General features: G+C 42.3%; 1 protein-coding gene across 5 annotated transcripts in view; it reads right to left on the reverse strand.

The window, feature by feature from the left end:
- AKAP1 (A-kinase anchoring protein 1) overlaps positions 1–19010 on the reverse strand; it is a 75802-nt gene that overhangs the window by 38228 nt on the left and 18564 nt on the right. The window contains exon 1 of one of the 5 annotated variants that reach the window (XM_073589722.1): positions 12005–12140. The exons of the other annotated variants lie outside the window; for them this stretch is intronic. The gene's annotated coding sequence lies outside the window, so the exon portion shown is untranslated. Of the gene's footprint in view, positions 1–12004; positions 12141–19010 lie in introns of those variants that run through there. 5 annotated transcript variants of the gene reach the window in all.

A 19010-nucleotide genomic window follows, 5' to 3' on the forward strand; every position in this document is an offset into this window, starting at 1 on the left:
ATGGCACATCAATGTGAGCTGTGGCAAGACGGTTTGCTGTGTCTGTCAGCATAGTGTTTAGAGGCGCTACCAGGATACAGGCCAGTACACCAGGAGACGTGGAGGGGGCCGTAGGAGGGCAACAACCCAGCAGCAGGACCGCTACCTCCACCTTTGTGCAAGGAGGAACAGGAGGAGCACTGCCAAAGCCCTGCAAAATGACCTCCAGCAGGCCACAAATGTGCATGTGTCTGCACAAACGGTTAGAAACTGACTCCATGAGGATGGTCTGAGTGCCCGACGTCCACAGATGGGGATTGTGCTCACAGCCCAACACCATGCAGGACGCTTGTCATTTGCCACAGAACACCAGGATTGGCAAAGTCGTCACTGGCGCCCTGTGCTCTTCACAGATGAAAGCAGATTCACACTGAGCACGTGACAGAGTCTGGAGACGCCGTGGAGAGCGATCTTCTTCCTGCAACATTCTTCAGCATGACGGGTTCGCCAGTGGGTCAGTAATGGTGTAGGGTGTTATTTCTTTGGAGGGCCGCACAGCCCTCCATGTGCTCGCCAGAGGTAGCCTGGAATGTCATTAGGTACCGAGATGAGATCCTCAGACCCCTTTTGAGACCATATGCTGGTGCTGTTGGCCCTGGTTTCCTCCTAATGCAGGACAATGCCAGACCTCATGTGGCTGGAGTGTGTCAGCAGTTCCTGGAAAATGAAGCCATTGAAGCTATGGACTGGGCTCGCCCATTCCCCAGACCTGAATCCGATTGAGTACATCTGGGACATCATGTCTCGATCCATCCACCAACGTCAAGTTGCACCACAGACTGTCCAGGAGTTGGCGGATGCTTTAGTCCAGGTCTGGGAGGAGATCCCTCAGGAGACCATTCGACGCCTCATCAGGAGCATGCCCAGGCGTTGTAGGGAGGTAATAGAGGCACATGGAGGCCACACACACTACTGAGCATCTTTTCCTTGTCATGAGGCATTTCCACTGAAGTTGGATCAGCCTGTAATTTGATTTTCTATTTTGATTTTGAGTATCATTCCAAATCCAGACCTCCATGGGATATTCATTTTGATCTACATTGATAATTGTTATGTTTTATTGCTCTGAACACATTCCACTATGCAATGAATAAAAATTTGCAACTGGAATATTTAATTCAGAGATATCTAGGATGTGGTATTTTAGTGTTCCCTTTATTTTTTTGAGCAGCGCATAATACAGCTGTCAATCACCTTCTACTATAGGGATCCAAATGTTAGGGCTGGCGGAACGCACCAAATAATAAAATAGTAAGGTGCATACGCAGCCCGGGGTCCACCGTGCAGGGGTGGTAAACTGCTGCTTAGTAATGGCGGAAGTATAACGCGGTATACAAAAGGCCACACGTGGGGTAACGTCACCCAGTGTGAACAGAAGCGAACTCTGTTACGACACAGAGCCGCACTACCGCTGAACATAAATGCCGGAGCCTGTTAAACTCACAGCACTCGGCAAGAGAGCACTCAGTATGTGGTCACAGAACTCAGCCGCAAGGACACGAGGTCTGAGTCCCCCTAGACCTACTGAGTGTGCGGCGTCACACCTGCAGACTCTTCCACAGAGGAGTGCAAGACTATGTGCACCGTGGCGTACAGACAAAGCCACCGGTGGATGTTGATCAGTCCCTGACTCTACCTGGACCTCAGCCTGGGCGCTAGCAGGCTAGGTTACACAACACATGCGTACCAAGGATAGGGGTTTCCAATGAGTCATTCAACAGAGACATTCATACAACCAAACCCACAGAGCTGGTCCGAGCAGAACGCCAGGATCGACGAGTCTGCTGAGCAGCTTCCTCTGTAGCCGGAGAGGAATGGGACACTGCCGAATGCAAGGCTCGGGATTCCTGCTGTGCAGCGACAGGAACCCGACGCCTAACCATAGATATTCAAATACTATTTTTTCATTCATATTTTCACATTTTTGTGATACATACACATGGCACTTTATCATGTATTTCTCCCCTTATGTTTTTCTACTGCTTTTGTCCATTTTCAATTATCTTTCCATTACTTACCATTTATCATTCTTCGAGCTTCCTTAGCCTACATTATTGCCCTTTTTGCATATGGTCACACAATAGTTCTTATTGCCCAAACCCATTTTCTGTTTCTAATATGGCCACTGCTGGGCACATATGTGCACAAAGTCTCCTAGCCGTCCTCCGTTAGCAAAGGCTGCTTCACGGCGCAGTGTCACTTGACATCGGAAGTTTTTTCCAGACACACATTGCTGCCGAATCTATGCCCAGATGCACCCACCTAATCCGGCATCAACACCAGCCCCCACCTGTCTGCTTTCCCTCAACTGGTTAAGAAAAATAAAGGGGACCCCACAACATTTTCTTTATTTTTTTTAATTAGCTAAATACACGTAAAGTAAGCTACACGCACTGCACTTATTGGATCTCATTGACATCTTTATTCTATGTATATATCTATTCTAGTCTGACGGTTCATGCTGGGAATTTACTGTACTTAGCTGTTGAAATGTCAGCTTTCCCATGTTATGGGTGCATACAAATTGGACAGCACAAGCATAGTCTGTGTGCCATGCTATTTTTCTCTCACACACTGACTTGCATTGGTGAATTTTGTCTGATATATGCGGTCACTCGCAGCATGCTGCAATTTCTCAGTCTGATCAGAGCCGAGAAGTTATAAAAAAAAAAAAAAAATCACAGATTAACACAATCATTCAATAACAGTCAGCGTGTGATCCGATTTATTGGATTGCACTTATCTGTTTTAAACGCAGATCAGTATGAGCCCTTAGTGTTGCCTTTGACCACAAAAGAAGAAAAAAAAAAAAAAAACTTTCCTCTTGTGGTCTGCCTTTTAGAGAAAGTTTTTATAAGCGTCCTCTTAAAGACTATCTAGGTCTGATGCAAAGGTAAAATTGTCCCTGAAATGGAAGTGGTTTTAAACTGGAGATGAAATACTGATTAACCTAGGCAAGCATTAGGCCGGGGTCAGACTTGCGAGAAACTCGCACGACTCTCGCATCTCAATACCCAGCACTGCCGCCACACTTAGGACCAGAGAGTGCGGCTGCATGTATTTCTATGCAGCTGAGCGCTCCGGTCCGAGTGCCGGGTATTGAGATGCGAGACTCGTGTGAGTTTCTCACAAGTCTGACCCTGGCCTTAAATGGGTTCTTTAAAAAAGTAATACAGCCCTCATCAAGCAACTCAAATGGCAGTCCATCGTAGTCATGTGTCATGATGTGCTGCAGTCATAAGAAACACTGCTCCTTAGATCCATGTTTCAACTGTCAGAAGACTAGTGTTGTAAGCAAGTATCGGACATGCCACTGCCAGAGAAGCGTGTCACGGGAAGGAAATCTTTTTCTCAGCTGACTGACCCCACAGGACTGAGGATTTCTTCTCATGGCACACACATTTCTCAGCCAACAGACAATTGTGCTTATGATATAGCTCCTGTCAGTTATGACATAGGTCTCAGGAGCAGTGTTTCTTCAAAGTGCAGCACATCTTATGTGACAAGTACGAGCTTTTGTTTGATTTAGGTGATGGGGCCATTTTATCACATTCTTGGAGAACCTTATTAAGCCTCCTAAATTAATCAAGGCTGGTGTTTGTACACCAGTCTTAGTGAAGGGAAGGCTGGAGTAAGCTTTACCAAATTCATTACATTGGCCACTACTTAGCCAACCTATTCTTAAAGGGAACCTGTCACAAGTTTTTGAGTCTATGAACAAATGCCACCACCTTTAACTGCTCCTGTGCTGCATTCCACAAACGTATCTGTCAGCTACTGACTCCCCCATGTAAGCCCCCAAAAATACCATTTGATATGCTCCCACGCTGTATGTAAATAGGAGTCGTCCAGTCCAAGGGGCATCTTTGCTGCAGCGTACGTCCCTCCTCTCTGCTCCTAATTGTGTCCTCCTGCTTTGATTGATGTGATGAGTCATCCACATAGCAAACCTAGAGCTCTTGCCTGCGCAGTATCCTCTCAGGACCGAGCAGAGCATTAAAAAGCACTGTACAAGCGTATTGCGACGTCATTTGAATGAGGCTACTGCACAGGCGCAAAATCTCGGTTTGCCATTCACATCAAGAACTATGCGCTTGCACAGTGCTGTTTAATGCTCTGCTCACAGTAGGGCAGAGCAGAATCCACCTGCACGGTCCTGTGAGGCTACTGCGCAAGCTCTCAGTTCGTTATGTGGATGACACATCACATCAATCAAAGCAGGAGGAAGCGATTAGGAGCAGAGAGGAGGGACGTACGCCGCAGCAAAGACGCCCATCGGAACAGACCACTCTTATTTACATACAGCGCAGTAGCATATCAAATGGTATTTTTGGGGGCATACAGGGGGAGTCAGGAGCTGACAGACACGTTTGTGGAATGCAGCACAGGGGCAGTTAAAGGTGGTGGCATTTGTTCATAGGCTCAAAAACTGGTGACAGGATCCCTTTAAAAAGCACCAGCCACCAGAGTAACAGTTACCTCCCTCATCAGCACACCAGAGATGTTGGCGCCGGGTCTCACGTGACACTTATGTGAGCATTGCGAAGAAAATTCAGCAGCTGCTGACTGGCTGCAGCTTTTACCAATTCGTCAGAGTGGAAGTCTGCTCTGATAGAATACTGATGGGCATCAGCTGACCCCTGATCGTTTTCTCACATGAGCGCAGCAACTAACGAGTGGTCAATGATCAGCTGCTATTAATAATCCATCAGAGCAAAAGTCCACATGAAGAATGGTGAAGTCACTTTCAGCACATTGCATCTTTGGCGTTTTTTAACTGCTTCATATATCCAAAGACTGAACAAGTTGTTTTTACGTGTGCAAGCAAGCACACAGTCAGTCACAAACTACTGAGTCAGTAGACCACAGCCTCTGCCCCCTGACAACTTGTCTGACTATCCCAGCATGCACTGGGATACTCAAAGCATCAAAGAGGAAGTAGTTAGTTAAAAAAAAAAATCAATCATTTAGATAGTGTTGTGGAGTAAGGATAGGGAATTTTTAATTCAAGTATATTAGAAAAGAGATTAGATTATAACATTAAATCAATTTGCCTTACTGAATAAAATACATTTTAGTTTCGGACCACCCCTTAAAAACATATCAAGAATCACATGAACATGATGCATGTCAAAGCTGCGCATTTTAGCAGATGCCTTTATGGGCATATGAACATTATGCAATACTTTAAGACTACGCATATTTGTGCAACTTGATTTACCATGACGTCACAAGAATGGTGAAGGCTGAATTCCACAGCAAGCCCATCTGTCTAAATGCAGTCCTGAACACCAAGGAATTTATTGGTATTAGATCCAAGTACACTGCTATTAATGCTTTGGTACCCTTTTTATATATCTATTGTCTTGTTCCTATACAGCCATTTTTATCAAGCTTTGACACCTAAGAACTAGGTAAACTAAAATTGGAGCAATACACAAGATGTATTGATGATGCACTTACTGCCATTTTACATCTGGCTTCGATATTCTATATAGGTATAGCATGTTTGTGTCTCTTAAATCATGCATTCTATATTACCATTATGTGTTTTTGCTATATTACACCCAGAGTTATACTGCCATCTTGTGCTCAGTTTCAATTATAGCATAGTTACAGTGTTATTTGGTTGTATGCCATATACTATATACCTAGATTTATTCAATTTATTTATTTTACTACTTTATAAAACGCCATTAATTCCACAGTGCTTTACAAACACCAGCATCCCATTGGGCTCACCCTAAATCCCCTATCAGTATGTTTGGAATGTGGGAGGAAATATGAGAACCTGGAGGAAACCCACACAAATATGGGGTAACATACAAACTCCATGCAGATGAGGTCCTTGATGGGATTTGAACCCAGGACTCCAGTGCTGCAAAGCAACAGTGCTAACCACTGAGCCACCGTGCTGCAGAGAACCACCCAAAGCATGCTACATACATGATCTGCTTTGTGTTCCAAGGCATTTGTTTTTATTTGGCCAGGGGTCTCAAACTCGTTAAAGGGAACATGTCACCAATACAAGCTGCCTTTCAGGACTGATTTACAGCATTCTACAATGCTGTATATGAGCCCCCAACCCGACCTGCAAGAGAAGAAAAAGAACTTTTATTATACTCCCCTACGGGGCGGTCCTGTCCGATGGGTGTCGCTCTTCTTGGTCTGGTGCCTCCCATCCTCTTGCGATGCCGTCCTCCTGCTTGATTCCTGTGGAGGACGCGTCCCAGCATCATCCACACAGACTCCTTGGCCCTGCTGAGGGCAGAGCAAAGTACTGCAATGCGCAGGCGCCAGGAAAGGTCAAAGAGCCACATTCTTTGAAGACGTTTTCAGTGATATATTTTTTTTCTATAAAAAACTGTTAAAAGGGCTATGTTCATCTATTTTTTTTTGGTAATTTTATAGCTTGAGTAGTTCCAGAAACAGCTAATACCAAACATATAAGTGTAGCTTTTTAACTTGGTCCCTAATGGGACTTCTAGATAAAAATATTTTTTTTTTATTTTTTTCCATATATATTCTAGACATTATACTGCGCCTATCTATTGCTGGGCCTTAAAGGCCGCTGTAGTCAGCCAACTGAAACCTCAGGTGGTAATAGCATTAGACAATTACAGGGTGCAGATACAGTAGATTTGAAGGGACTCCCTCTTCAAACCTAAATACTGCAGTCACTATTGAGTATCTTGGCTGTTGTAGCAGTATGTTAGCTATGATACTGCAGACACCCGCTGATGGAGCCGGCTCTGCTTGCGAGTCTGTGCCATCGCTGCACTGCAAAATGTATAAAGGTTTACAAGAAGTCCCCTCCTGCATTGCTGTACATGTAAGGCAGGTGACAGGAATGAGGGTTAAAAAAATACCCTCCATATTAACCTACCACCAGTGATCAAGCAGCGTGGGAAAGATGCCCCCACACGGACACACTGTGCTCCGTTATGTCACTAAGTGGCTCCCGCTCAGTCCTTCAGCCTGCTCTCTGTTGTCCCAAGCATGCCTTGGGAGCTCTGGATGCAACCTAATATTTCAAATTTACTATATTGCTTTAGGTTGCTATAACCTAGGAGTGCCTTTATATATCTTGGTGGTTTTAAGATTTTTTTGGATGACACACTGTATTTTGGTAATTGTATGTTTAGGTTATTTAAAGGGAACCTGTCACCTTGTTTTTGAGCTATGAGCTGCGGCCACTGCCTTTAGGGGCTTATCTATAGCATTCATCCCGCGGCTACAGGGCAGGAGTACTGATCTGCCCTGTTGATGGCAGAGCCAAGTACTGCAGTGCGCAGGCGATGGGCCTGTCCTTTCCCGACACCTGCGCACTGCAGTACTTGGCTCTGCCATCAATAGGGCAGATCAGTACGCCTGTGCAGGAGCACAGCACAAAGCAAGCAGGATGACGACATCGCAAGAAGATGGGAGGCGCCAGACCTGCAACACCCATCGGACTGGACCGCCCCCAGATGAGTATAATACTTGTTTTTCTTATCTTTCAGGTTAGATTGGGGGCTTAGCTACAGCAATCTAGAATACTGTAGATAAGCCGCGAAAGGCAGTGGCCGCAGCTTATAGCTCAAAAACGAGGCGACAGGTCCCCTTTAATTAACATTAAAAAAAAAAAACAAAAAAAAAAAAACTTAATTTAAAGATTAAAGTGCACTTTAAGCCCTTTTCAAACCACACAAAACAGTTGAAGCTCACATCAGTGAATTCTCTTTATTTGCTTCTTTGATAGCGGTCATGCGTGTAAATATCATGAACGTAGTAACTTACCGATTGCAGTTTTCAGCAGTACATGAATGCATTAGTGACCTGCTGAATCACAGTGGAGGCTGTGTGGAGTGGAGGTTACTTTTTGAATTTTCTCAATGCAGGAGAGGAGAGCTTTGTTTGGAGTCTCGGGTATGTTTCCACGGTCAGGAAACGCTGAGTGTTTGATGCAGCATCCAGATGTTACAGCATAGTGGAGGGGATTTCATGAAATCCCATCTCCACTACGTATTAATAGACGCAGACGGCAGACCCGCGTAAACGTATATGCGGCGCGTCTTTCCAGAACGCAGCATGTCTGTTTATAATGCGGCAACTCTCCGTTGCTGCACCGTAAATTTACCATAGACTATTAGTCACATGCGCAATAACTATGTAAACGCAGCTTACTATGCATGTATACTAATTTAACCCTCCGACAGGAACAATATCTTTACTAACGAGTTAGGGAATAATGTGCCAGTCAGGCACAGGCTAGAAAAATACCTATAATATCTAATTTTTGCAATTTCAGTGCTCTAAAAGTGATCAGTGACCTTCATAGGGATGAAAAAAAAAAAAAAAAAAAACAGACTACACATAATCAGATGCAAAGAAAGACCATTTACTTAACATAAAAGTAATAACTCTGAAATACAAACATTTCAAAACTCCCGTCAAATAGCCCCCAGTTTGACGCTGACAAATAACTTCAAAAAGAAAATTTAGGGAAACTTAATTTTAAAGGTACCTAAAGTAATATTACACACATATTCATTCAGAATTAGATCCTGAAGTTTGGCCAGAAAAAAAAACATTTGCAGAGCAAAGAGCAAGAATTACACATCATTTTTGCATGTGTCAGGCAGATTGCATTAGGATATTTGTGACAATCATAATTAGAAAGCCTTCTGTTTCCGCTTTCCGTGGTGCATCTCCTTTTGGGAGGTGGTGCAGGTAGTGGATTTTCACTATCATCTTCTGGACGGAATCTTTTGAGCTGAACTTTAAGGTGAGAGGGGATACCGATAGTTTTCATACTTCTCCTGCGTAGCTCTCCAAGCACTAGTTCATGGGCCAATTTTTTCAGATAGACTCGTCTACGGAGTGGTTCAAGCTTGTTTTCAAGGTAAATGACTTGTGAATTTATACCACCCAAATTCAACATAGTGAAAAATATGACCATTGGCCATCGCTTTGTGTTTCTGCTGACGCTGAAAGTTGAGCACATCTGATCAGCTGTATCAACACCCCCCTTTGGTTGCATTATAAAATGTAATTATCTCCGTTTTTTTGTGCCTCAAACCCAGGATCGATGGCACCATGATTATGAAGTGTTGAGAGTACATTTTTTTTTCCACGTGGTAAAATAAGAAACCAAAATTTTTCCATTATGGAATGGAAACATACTGCTGTACTGTTTTCTCCCTTTCACACTTACAAACTGTGTAGGCAATTTATTTTTTCTTACAGTTCCGACATATGAAAGCTTCTGCATTTTCAGAAAATCAATCAGATCACAATTTGAAAACCAATTGTCTGCGGTTATATTGCGACCTGATCCAAATAAGGGCTCAGACATTATTTTCACAACATCAGTGGGTTTGTTGCTGACACAGTAAGGACCATCTGGTTGTTTTCCTGCATAAATTTCAAGGTTGTATGTGTAGGCCTTACTGGCATCAACAAGGGCATAGATTTTTATTCTGTATTTGCTAGGCTTCGATGGAATGTATTGACGAAATGCACATCTTCCACGAAAACCAGGGAGCATTTCGTCAATAGTGAGTTTCGCCCCAGGGCAATAGCTTTTCTTACAGTTTTCCACAAATTTTTGGAATAAATCGCGAATGAAGCAGGTCAGTCATGTGTTTCACGTTCGGTGCGGGTAGTTCTGTCAAACCGAAGGCAACGAATTAGAACCTTGAATCTTTTTAGAGACATAAGGCCAAATTTTTCAATTCCATCACCATCTTTACTCCAAAGTTCCTCAAAACTTTGTCGATTTGCCCAATAAGCTCCTGCAAGGTATAACAGTCCAAAAAAAGCACGCAGTTCTATTTCATCTGTGGCCTTGATGATTCTGTTGCAGATGAACTTGTCCTTTATAATGTCTATATATTGGTTTGTGTATGTGACAATAGAGTCCAGAATGCCATCTGTGAAAAAACTATTCCAGCATTCAGCTGCAGTTTTTGCATTACTTGCTGTTCCTATTACTGCAGGAAGGTGAGTGATAATGTTTTGAGGTTCCCTATGTTTTTTCATGGGTGGCTTCTTGTTCCATTTAGTTTATTTTTTCCCATATAATATGATTCTACATCTTCTTCATCCTCACTGTCACCATCTTGCTCTGTTTCAGAATCAATTTCACATACTTCCACCTCATCATGAGAATCAATCTCACTTTATTCTCCTAATTCCTCATTCAGTGTGGGATCTGCATCATCATCATCTAACAGTATGTTTCTCACTTCCTCAACATGAAGGGGTTCTGATAAATTATACATTTTCCTCTCCATTTCAGCAGATAATCTGAAGCAAGAGAAAGAATATGTGTTAGGGAACAATGTGCCTGAGAATCACACTTTCATTTGTAATCTGCCTTATTTCTATGAAATATCCACACACTTTGCACCATCCATTCATAAAACAAGCTAAATAAACAATTGTGATGACTAACAACATAAAAATACCAACCTTATAAAGTGTGACGTGTTCGGGAACAATGAGCCTGAGAAGCCAACACAGTTATATCTGCCCTCCTGAAGCTCTGCAATCCAACTGTGGGATGAGGTTTCACACAGCAGCTAGAGCCAGGAACCTGGAGGGAGGGGATTTCATAACAATCTGGTGAGGAGGGAGAAAGGAAAGGAAAAGAGAAGCGCCTGTCAGGAACATTAGTCCCATCCGAGGGTTAGGCCTTACCTCCTCCCACCGCCGGAAGTCCCCGTCCACTGCAATTCTTGCAATAACTTAGCTTACCGCGAGAACTGCCGTGCACGTGACCGGGGTTTTTTCTGGTCACTAGGCTAGTTCTCACGGTGACTACAGTGTAGGTGACCGTCGGAGATCTCCAGTGGTCATCTACGAGTTCTGCTATCTCTGGATGTCATGCATCCAGATGTAGCAGAGCTGGACTCGTCGTGGGACACTCGCTATTAAGGACTACGTCGGACAGGAAGTATTTGTGTTTGTTTTTTTCTTCAGATCAATGGCTTCGGGGAATTAGGCGTATAATAAAATGGCAAAGCTATGTGGTTTTATTTCATTAAAATACTTTTTCTGGCTGTGTCTTTTTTTAACCCTTTACATACTATAGGATTAGTAATGGATAGGCATCTTATTGATGCCTCTCCATTAGTAACCAGGCTTGATGTCACCTTACAATTAAAGGTGACATTAACCACTTATTATCCCACATGCCACCGCTACATGGCAGTGGGAAGAGAGGCTAAGTGCCAGAATTGTTGCCATTTCTGGGGCAGCTGTGTGCTGGTGTTTGTACTCTGGGGTCGGTGCCATATCCATGGCCCCTTCCTAGGCTATGAATATCATCCCGCAGCTGTCTGCATAGCCTTTCTGGCTAATTATAGGGGTACCTTACTTTTTTGGGGGTCCCCCTATTTTAATAGCCAGTAAAGGCTATGCAGACAGCAGCGGGCTTATATTCATAGCGTGGGAAGATCCATGGGTATTACCCCCTTCCTAGGCTATAAACATCAGCCCCCAGTCGCTGGCTTTCCTCTCTGGAGCAAAAAATTGCACGGGAGCCCACACCATATTTTTTTTTTTTTTAATTTATAAAGAGAAAAAAAAAAAAAAAAAGAAGGAAAGGACATTGCACATTAGGTCGGGGTCAGACGTGCGAGAAACTTGCACAAGTCTCTCACCTCATTTCCCCGCACTGCACTCAGGACCGGAGCGTTCAACTGCATAGAAATACATGCAGCCGCACACTCCAGTCCCGAGTCTCTCTCTCTCTATCCCATATCTATCTATCTAGCTATCAGTGTGTGTAAACATTCTTCAATGGAGTAGGTAGAGGTTGGACAAGGAAATTACATCACAATTATTTTTTTTGTTAAATATATCTTTATTTAGCTTAGAAAAAAAAATGCATACAAATCCGCATAAAAAAAAGCATGTAAAAAACGCATAAAAGGTGACCCGCCAGTGACCTCTGATGCAGATTTGGTGCAGATTTTACCTGTGTCAAATCCCGAGCAAATACTGAGCCAATCCTGACCGTGGAAACAAACCCTCAGACTTGCATTGAGAGTGTAACTGCCGCTCCACACAGTGATCCTACAAATGCTGTCTTGTGGTGCTGGATTGGAATGCTGCTGAAACCAGGAAGAGACAGTGACCGGTGATTATGTTACTAGTTTCATGACATTTTCACATATGATAGCTAATAAAGGGGAAAATAAAGAAAATTCACTGCAACAATCTTAAAAAAAAAAAAAAAAAAGAAAAAATGCTGGGTTTTTTTAATTTTTGAAAGTTTAAGGATCATTATTACTTAAATAAATATCAACCTAAATTTACAAGTATACAAGTACAATGTGTCATGCAAAAAAAAAAACAAATTCTTAGACCCATCGAGATATATAAAGGCATTAAAGTTAATGCAATGTAAAGTGACATGGCATATTTATAAAATGGGGTTGCATTTTAACATCCCAAATAGACTTAACCATTAAATATTTGTTCTACCTACCAGCAGAAAGGTCAAAAGTCAAAAACTTAAAGAGAATCTGTCAGCAGGATTTTGCACCCCAAACGATTTATATAAGCATATATCTCTTTCAAAGACAAGTTCAGCAATACGGTACTTGGCCAGTCTGTTCCAGTTACCGAGTAACGGACTGGCCATGTAAAGGTACTGCTAGACTTGTCTTCGAAAGACCTACATGAACATAGTTTTAGGCGGGGAGGGGTTTCTGCTGGCAGGAAAGCAAAATAGTTCCCATTCCCAAAAGCAACTTCACCAGTGTTTAGGGAAACACACAAATCTGTATATCTGGGGCCATGTTGGTATGAAGTTACACCATGTGAACAAGGTTATAAAAAAAAAAAAAAAACTATGAAATGTGTCTAGCAATCGCTACTATTTTTACGTAGGTCGATAGAAAAGTCACACAGATGAACTATTTTTACACTGCTAATACTGTCTGAACAGACGTCTTGCCTTTACAAACATTGCCAAGCTTCCTTTTGGCTATATTATATACAGACGGATCATCTATTTATAAAGCGGATGGGACTTCTGCATTTCTTCTCAATCTAGGGCTTGCCCCTGCTGTCCTGCCTACAAGTAGTGGATGTCAGGCTAGAAGCTCCCAGGCTACAGTAAACAGTCCTAGTACACATACCCTTATAGGGTTTGCGAACAGTTCCATGAGCATGTGTTCAACTGCAAGCTAAACAGGATATCAAAAGCAAGGTAGACAATCATATATTCTTTACTGAAACACTGCAGAATTATACTCAATGTACGGTACATATTGTATTAAAAAAAAAAAAAAAAATATGGAGGGGAGAATATTTAAAAAAAATCACCACTAAAATAAAAATAGTGGCCCTCACCTTTCAGCAAGCCTCAGAAGCAGCAAGGCCTCTCCAGAAGTAATGTCTACTCTAAATGGTAGTCACAGAACTGCTGCAGCGGTGCTGTGGCAGCATCAGGTCTGTGAAGAAGCAGTCACTTTTAGCACCAGGGCAAACTAGATCTGCAGATGCACTGGAGGAAGAGTATACAATTGTATTTTTATTTAAGCATCTCCATGCCTTAATTTTATTAGAATTTGAATAAACCCCTTCACAACTTTGGAATTTTCATTTTTCGTCTGTTATTTTGCTCCCCTTCTCCCCAGAGCCAAAACTTTATTTTTCAGTCTATATGGCTGTGTGAGGGCTTATTTTTGCAGGATAAATTGTACTTTTGAACAACACGATCATGTACTGAAATAAAAATTCAAATGTGCAGAGAAGTTTAAAAAAAGTGCAATTCCACAATTGTTTGTTCAATAAATGCTAAAACTGACCGGCCATTATGATTCTCCAGGTAATTATGAGTTTGCATATACCAAACATGTATAGCAAAAAAAGTGGTCAATTCTGTACGTAATATCCCCCTATCCTGGTAGGAATGGTCCCCCTCACCTTTTAGGCTGGGTTCAGATTGCGCTAATGGCAATGCGCTGAAGGCATCCGTTACATAGCGGCACTAACGCTATGTAACGGATGCATTAGCACAGCCATAGACCGCCATTATGCAGCGCATCGCTAACGCATGCCATAATCGGCACACGTTCGTGATGTGCCATCATTCTGTGACGGACCCTCGGACGCAGGCTGCAGCGTTCGGAGGTCAGTCACCGCTAGCACAGACAGGGAAGCTGCACTAGCGTGATCGCTAAACGCAATCACAAAATGACAGTAGCATTAATGCAGTCCGTCAACGCTATGCGTTGAACGGACTGCATTAACGCAATGTGAATCTAGCCTTATCCTGGTAGGAATGGTCCCCCTCACCCCTTATCCTGGTGGGAATGGCCCCCCTCACCCCTTATCTTGGTATGAATGGCCCCCCACACCCCTATCCTGGTACGAATGGCTCCATTTATATTACTGCCCGTCATCCCAGTCCTGGTATGCATGGCTCCGAAAGTAAATGGTAAAAATCAAAAAAAAAAAAAAAAAAACACCACATTACACTTACCTTCCCCTGCACTCCCTTGCAGGATCTTGTTCACTTCTCTCCACGCCCAGAGAAGTGAATATTCATTTCTCTTAAGTAGCGGAACACGTGACCGCCAGCAGCAGCGGGAATCCAGCGTCTGACACAGCGCGCTACTGATGAGCAATGAATACTGACTGCTCTCTGCACGCAGTCCCGGGGTACAGAGCAGTGAGTATTCCAGCAGCTGTGCTCGGCATGTGAGAAGCGCAAGACGTCCCTGCCATGCGCTGCTAACAAGCATAAAGCAGCTGCTGACAAAAGAGCAGGACGCTCCTAGGGAGCGCCAAGGAGGCAAGTGTAATGTTTTTTTTTTTTTAATGTTTTCTGATGGGGCCAATCATAAGGATGGGGAATGCATACCAAGCCCGGGGTTGGGGTCCAATCATACCAAGATACTATTAAAGAGAAATGAATATTCATTGCCCTCCACACACATGGGCATGGAATGCAGTGAATATTCATTTCGTTATAGCAGCGGGCACAGGAGTTAAAGGGAATCTGTCACCTCTTTTTTGAGATATCATACAAAGATATCTTTCAATTGTGTGTCACATAAGGATTCTCTTAGTACTCTTGCTTCTCCCTGACAACGCACCTTTCATATATAAATACCTTGTTTATATCGGTTCAGATGTATGTAAACTGCTGCGGTCCGGTCTGCTGGGCGGGGCTTATTCAACTGCTCCCCCCTCAGTGTCTTGCTCTACACAAGAAATGCGTAGAGCAAGACAGGGAGGGGGAGCAGGTGAATAAGCCCCGCCCAGTGGACCGGACAGCGGCAGTTTACATACATCTGAACCGATATAAACAAGGTATTTATGCATGAAAGGTGCGTTGTCAGGGAGAAGCAAAAGTACTAAGAGAATCCTTATGTGACACACAATTGAATATCATTATGATATCTCAAAAAAGGGGTGACGGATTCCCTTTAAACGCAACCACCGGATCTAGCCTCCTGTGACCTGCTGCTCCACAGATACCGCTCCCCCACCTCCCCACCACAGTCAGAGCTGGTACATCCGGATTATAAGACGCACCCACCATTTTCCTCCACATTTTTGGAGGGAAAAAGCGGGTCTTATAGTCTGAAAAATACGGTAGTTTGCTTTTAACTTAAGTGGTGAAATAAAAAATAAAAGGCACCAAGACCTGTAGTGGCTCCATTTTCCGGGATTTGGGGCTGGCTGAGTGCTGTATTGCATGTCGAGCTGAGGTTATTTATCCCATTGTGGGGGTAGACATGATCTTTTGATCGCCAGTTATTTCATTTTAATGCAACTGTTACAGCTGCCAAAGTTTAAAAAAAAAAAAAACACACGTAATTCTGGCATTTTGAATTTTTTCTTGTTATGCGGCAATACCAAATGTGTATTTATTTTTTTTTTTTATTGCTTCATTTTGAATGGAGCAAAAAGGAAAAAAAAAAAAAAAAAAAAAAAAAAAAAAAAAAAAAAAAAAAAAAAAGGGGGTGTGATATGAATTTATATTTTTAAAAACTTCCCATCCCATTGCTTGTGCTACACATAGCAGGGTTTCAGCCCTGCTATGTGTAGCAAAATTTTGTCATCTGCTTTGAGCCCTGGCCACGGGATGGCGCTCATACCAGATCAGCAATGACAACCACAGGGGTCCTGCAGACCCCAGGTTGTCATGCCTACCCATCAACGCCACACGGTCATGTGACAGTGGCACCGATGGGTGGAATTAGTGACGCGCTTCGGGCGGGGGGGGTCCATGTTAAAAGCCACTGTCTGAGATTGACAGCGGCACTTAACATGAAATCAGCTGTCATGTGGCCGAAAATAAGCAGGGTCACAGGCCGTGAAGGGGTTAATATTTTTTCTTTCTATATCAGTCAACCCCTTTAGGTTACGTTTCCACAAGGAGCTTTTGGTGAGTATTTGATGTTGCAGAATTTCAGCATCTATTTTAATTAGGTTACTTGCAGTTCTTATTGTGTCAGTGTGCGCGTTTTATTAACGCCATGGTTTGGGTGTCTGGAGATCGAAAAATATTCAGGATTGAGAGTCCTCAGTAGTTGATACCTTTTAATGGCTAACCAGGGTGGATTTGATTTAAATCTAACTGATTTAAATCACGATTTAAATCACTAGTCAGTAAGGCTTGATTTAAATCAAAGTTTCTACCTAAACTAGTTCTTGCTACTTTAACATGCAAGTAGATGAAGATTTTTAGAATCACTTTTTATATTACTTTTTTCTCCCCAGTTTAATGGGTTAATCATTCATATTTGGACACCACTGTTCTGTTGTACTTAGGAAGGAGAAAAATAATCCTGACCTTAATAACAATTTAAATAGATTTATTCAACTGAAACAATAACATTACAGCATAAGTTATTTGCTTAAACAAACATCCATGTTTGTTAACTAATTTGGCTAAACAAAATATATATATATATATATATATATATATATATATATTTTAAGAAACTTAGACTGTCAGCCCAGCCGACACATGAAAAACTTAAATACTACTGTCCCTGCTGTCCTCTGTAGCTCACTTGTCGTCATCTTCATCATCATCTTCTTCTTTGTTCCTATTCATAATCTGGAAAAGAAAAACAAGCTTTCCTGCTTTACTGGGTCCCAACCGATTTCTCAATTTAGAATGAATGAGTCCAAAGGAAGAGAATATTCTTTCAACGCCTGCAGAAGAAGCTACTGCTGTTAAAAGTGAAATCATTACTTGAACAGTCTCTAAATCCAAGCGCTTAAGTGACTTCCACCAGTTTACTGGTGTGACCTTCCTTAAAATATCTTCAGCAAACATATTTCTTGAATGGTTCCCCCTTAGCGCTGAAGTTTATTATAGTTGGCATTAAAGATGGATGATTGCTGGATACCCATGTCATAGCTAACTCCTCTTCCTCAGCACTTAGGTTTTGACCCTGATATTGGATATTGACAATATTTGCCAAAAAATGAGCTGGAGTCAGTGCTTGTCCCATTCGTTTGTTTACTGCTTGTAATTTAATTCTGTCCATGTGTAGTTCTGTTTTTAAGTGTTCACTCAGTTCCTTCCAAATTTCAACAGCATCCGCAATAAAACAGCTATTTTTCTGTATTTTGTTTAAAGCTTGAGAGATGGGTTTCAGGAAGCTCAGCATATGTTCAACATTTCTCTTAAGCCCAATGTTGAGGATTTTGGCCGTGACAGTGCCATCTATTTTATCTCGATTTTCTTCACAAAGTGTCATCAGAATAGGCCAGTTTTTGATATACTGCTCAAAACAGTCCACCACAGAGTTCCATCTAACATCTTGTGGGAGCGTTAGCTTGGTTCCACCCATCCTTTTCAGAGCTGCTGCAGCAAAATGATTACGGAAGTATTTAGCAATTTCAACAACATTAGCCTTTATTTCTGGAACACTTAAGTCTTTGGCTAAGAGGTGCAGCAAATGAGCACTGCAACCATATGTTATTAGCAGCTTTGTATTCCCTCCCTGCTCTTCTAAATCTCTTCTCATCTTGAATACGTTTGCAGCATTGTCAGTGACCAAACTGCGTACTAGACATTTGAATTTTTGTTCACATGTCGTTATAGCTTTTACTGCCACTTCTTGTAAGTATTCTGCTGTGTGTGCATTTCCTGACGTATCAGTTGTTTGTGCAAGGAAGACTTTACCTTCTTCTGTTGTTATACAAGCACATACAATAGGATCATTGTGGACATTACTCCACCCATCAATACTTAGGTTAACAATTTTACCCTCCAGAGCTGTTGCACATTGCTCCATTTCTCTGTCATACACTTGATCCAGCAGTTTCCCTGCAACATCAGCTCTGCTGTGTGGACTGTATCCTGGTCTCAGTGACTGAACCATATTAATGAAATGTGGGTTCTCAGTCAGACAGAAAGAAGAGTTCGTTGCATAAATAAACTGGGCAATTTTTTCATCAATCAACTCTTTTTCTAATCTGCTAGTTCTTATCACAAACCTATCTATGGTGGTTCCAGGAGGTAAAGGTTTTTTCTTCCTTTTGGGTGATGGTGATATGTGGCTGTGGGTGTCTGATGATGATGCTGCTGCTGCTAATGAAGCACTATCCTGGATGGATAACTCTGAAACTGTAGAACAGGATGATGGTGATCTTGGAGGTGGATAGTTTCCAGAATCCATGAATTCCCCTAAACAAAAAAAGTCAATGCTGTTATTTTATTGTTTATACAATTTCTGCTTATTGTACACAACACATCACTGCCCCTGCCCCAAAAGGAATACTTGTTTTTCTTCATAACTGTACCAAATGACAGTAACATGCAGTAATAATAAGAAATATAATTTTTCTCACACATGACAGTTCAGTCTTTAGAAATAGGATTCAATAAAAATGTTTACCAACCTGAAGATCCTGCCTGTTCAGAAGTGTTTCTTTGGTCATCTTCATCACCGCACTTCTCATGATGTTGCCTCATTCGCGCCACCAGGCCTTGCATCTCTTTG

Source organism: Dendrobates tinctorius, unplaced genomic scaffold (genome assembly GCF_039654945.1).
Source record: "Dendrobates tinctorius isolate UK_male_01 unplaced genomic scaffold, ASM3965494v1 ptg000112l, whole genome shotgun sequence".
NCBI classification, from domain to species: domain Eukaryota; kingdom Metazoa; phylum Chordata; class Amphibia; order Anura; family Dendrobatidae; genus Dendrobates; species Dendrobates tinctorius.